This window comes from Corylus avellana, chromosome 10 (assembly GCF_965113065.1).
Source record: "Corylus avellana chromosome 10, dhCorAvel1.hap1.2, whole genome shotgun sequence".
Classification (NCBI taxonomy): Eukaryota; Viridiplantae; Streptophyta; class Magnoliopsida; order Fagales; family Betulaceae; genus Corylus; species Corylus avellana.
The window spans coordinates 15,380,560-15,384,579 of record NC_142499.1 but is presented as its reverse complement, the minus strand read 5'-3'; the positions used below and the strand labels follow the sequence as shown (position 1 = coordinate 15,384,579).

Genomic DNA, 4,020 nt, shown 5'->3' with positions numbered 1-4,020 from the left:
CGTTCATGTGCAAATATTTTTCTCTTCATATGTGTATACTAGGTGATGTTTAGGAAACCGAAAAGTTTACTGGTTTTCTTCTCTCTTTGTTTTTGTCACAAAAAAACTCATTTACAATGGGCTAGTAATATTGTAGGCGTATTTCTTGCCAAAATCTGAATTTGAAGGATTGAGTAAACCAAGACGTACAGAAAGCCTAAAGAAGTTTTTTTTAAGTGCATAAAATATAGCAATATAGGCATCCCAATTAGATATTACCTTAGAGAAGATTAATCAAAAGCAAGCGAGTTTGACTATTATGAGGTCTTTTTTTTTTTTTTTTTTTTGCTTTTTAGCAGAATAGCCCAACTTTAGATTTTCCTTTTAGTGTGAACAATGATAGGTCGTTAGGGAGAAAATATGCCCACCTATTTATATTTATTTACTATTTTGCCATTGCTTATTAGTATGGTGACATGTGTTCCCATTGACTTATAAAAGGAGAAAGATCTCCATTTTTTCAGGACTCTCTCTCATGTCTCCCTCTCTGGAGGAGACTCTCTTTCTTCATATCCTCTCTCATTCACTTTCATATATCTCACTTTACATACAAATTATCTAATATTAGAGGCATATTGTCATTATATATTTCTATTCACACACAAGATGCTAATTTAGGCATCGGAGAGTCTTCGGCCCTAACCGAATACCTCTAACCGTGTTCTTATTTTGCAGGACACCATAGATGTATAGGAATCCAACTCAAAGCTTGATCATGAGGAAATATTGCAGCCTAACAACACCTTGGACCAAAAATTGCATCAACAATAGGGAATAAACAAGTTATAGAAAATCTCGATAGTCTTACGTAGTCGCGGTACCAATCGCAGAACAGCGAATGATGTTGGGTTTCCAACTGATCCTCCGTCGTTCGCCTCATATCGCATGATCGCCTAAGTGTATTTATGTGTACCCTACAATACGAAATTTAAATTATATTATAATTCACAACTAAGGGTGCAAAGTGATATTGAAGTTGCATAGATTACTAACACGACTTACATCCGTAGTTAAAGGAACTCGTCCGAGTTAAACATAATGTATCGGTGAATTTGTGTCAATGTGACACGGTCGAGGATGACTCGTGTTTCTGCCCCCTTTAAACCATCTGAGTTTCTTTGAGCCCTATTGTGAAATGTTGGTGCGTTGTCTAAATACCTCGAGTAAAACGCCACCAACTCAGTTGCTATATAGCCCTGCGCAATGCAGCCCTCAAGAGCCGCTTTATTGCGAACATTAGATTTGAACCCCCCAAGGATCCTACATACGAACATAATTCAGTCATTACAGTTAGTGACGGTTTTATAACGGAGGAAAAATAAATTGATGAATAATCATAAAGTTATTTTACCTCTCTGCCAGATACATCCACCTATATTGTACCGGTCCTCCGAGTCGGCATTCACGGACAAGATGCATGACCAAGTGAACCATTATGGTAAAAACACTTGGGGGGAAGACCTGTTCCATCTGGCACAAAGTGATACAAATGTCACCCTCTAGTCGGTTCATATCCTCTTGTATCAATGACGTTGAACATAGGCCCCTGAAGAATACAGACATCCCAACAAGTGGTCTAACCACGTTACCTGGTAGTGATCCACGCAATGCAATAGGGAGAAGTTGTTGCATAATGACGTGATTGTCATGGCTCCTCAAACCGGATATCGTACAATCACTGAGTCATACACATCGGGAAATGTTTGAGGCATATCCGTTCGGCACCCTTACATTTCGAAGCACTTTCAAAAAATGTGTTTTCTCATCCTTAGACATCGTGTGGCAAGCTGTGGGCATATATGTTTGACCATCATCGCCCGTGTACGGATGAAGTGTATGTTTCAACCCAATTTCTTGCAAGTCTGTGCGGGCTTGGAGGTTGTCCTTCGTTTTCCCAGGAATGTCCAATATTGTGCCAAGTATGTTGTCCATCACATTTTTCTCAATGTGCATGACATCAAGGTTGTGCCGTAATAGATTATCTTTCCAATACGGCAACCTAAAAAAACACTTTTCTTTTTCCACAATACGTTAGCAGTCTCTCCTCCTCTTTCTGTAGGCCCACTCTTCTTCCGTTTTTTGTCTTTTTTCTTATTATCCGTCCTTGCCTTACAGGCATTCTCATCCCCAAATGCTATATCTTCTAATTGTCTAAGGATTTCATCTCCACTTGGCACATCGGGGGCACATTCTAATTCTTGCTTGCCATCAAATGTTTTTTTGTTCCTCCTCAACGGATGATCCATGGGCAAGTATCGCCTATGCCCCATATTACAAGATTTCTTGCCGTGTTTTAACCTTCTGGACCTTGTCGAGTACATACAGCAGAGACATGCCTTCTCACCCTTGTTAGGCCACCTGGACAAATCAGCATATGCCGGGAAGTCATTAATTGTCCACATCAACTGCGCTCACAACACAAAGTTCGTTTTCTTGGAGACATCAAATGTGCGTACACCTACAGTCCAGAGTTCCTCTAACTCCTCAATTAAGGGTCGAAGGTAGACATCTATATCCATTCCAGGTGACTTTGGGCCTGGGATTATCAGAGATAGTATAAATGACGTTTGTTTTATGCACGTCCGAGGAAAGTTGTATGGTACAAACATTACAGGCCAAGTGCTGTGGGATGTGCTCATGTTCTCAAATGGATTAAATCCATCCGAGGTTAGTCTAAGCCTGACGTTCCTGCTGTCAGCTGAGAAGTCTAGATGTAAATTGTCAAATGCCCTCCATGCTTTACCATCGGCCGGATGCCTCAATACACCGTCCTTAGTTTGGCCTTCTGCATGCCACCTCTTATAAGGGGTAGTATGCTCTGACATAAACAGTCTCTGTAGTCGTAGTATGGGTGGAAACCACCGCAACACCTTGACCGGGCGTTTCTTAGTCGATGATATGGGTTGACCATCCTCATCCAAATGAATTTCATCCGTCCACTTAGATACTCCATAAATAGTACATGTATCTAAATCCTTATTTTTCTTCCAGAATAACATACAATCATTACGACACATCAGGATCTTCTCATACCCGAGGCCCATGTCCCTTAGAAACTTTTTCGCCTCATATGTATTAACCGGCAAAGCTTCATCACTCGGAGGCAGCAACTGATTGATGAACTCAAGGAAAGATGAGAATATTGCGTTACTAAGTCTGCCAACACACTTCAAGTTGTACAGATGTACAATAGCACTAAGCTTGCTATGTTTGGTCCCATCATGAAGTGGCTTCTCTGCCTTCTTAAGCAACTTGTAGTACTTTAGTACGTCACCTTCGTCGGCTTCTTCATTCACAGTTTCTTCATTCCCTTGCACCACCACTTTAGGCTCACAATTGTCTTCCATGACACCGTGCATGCCGAATAGATCACGCAACATTGTCGGTATGTTTTCACCTTGTGCTGTGCTTATACCCGCATCTGTGATCGTGGTAGTCGAATTAGAGACTGCAACAGGAGACCAGACAGACTTCTCACCGTGATAATACTAGTTTTTGTATGCAGTCATTATTCCTTTACCCCCTGTCAAGTGGTCAAATACGAAACTCGGAGGGTGGCTCTGCTTATTATGACACGCCTTACAAGGGCTGTGAATTTTTTCAATAGGGATTGTACAGTTCTAAGCTGCGAAGTTCACGAATAATCTACACCCGTCTCTATATTCCCTCGTACCTCTAGACTTTGTCATCCAACTCTTGTCCATAGCTTTAGTTATTGGAACCCTAATTGAATAAAATAAATCTAGGTTAGTTAGTTAGTTGTTATTTTTTTTTTTTTAGTGTATTTATTTAATTACATCGTTTCAATTTTTTTGATTATTTTTAACAAATAAACACATACGTTTAGTTTTAATTATAACATCTACATACTCTAAATTTGCAAAACCTAAACAAAATTAAGGTCCAAATTTAAATGTATTTGTTATATATGGGGACCCTAGATAAAATAGATCTAACTATCTAGCTAGGTTATTTGTTGTA

General features: G+C 39.8%; 1 pseudogene; it reads right to left on the bottom strand.

Moving 5' to 3' along the window:
• Positions 1-772: 772 nt before the first annotated feature.
• On the bottom strand, positions 773-1,671 carry LOC148583396 (uncharacterized; annotated as a pseudogene).
• Positions 1,672-4,020: the final 2,349 nt, after the last annotated feature.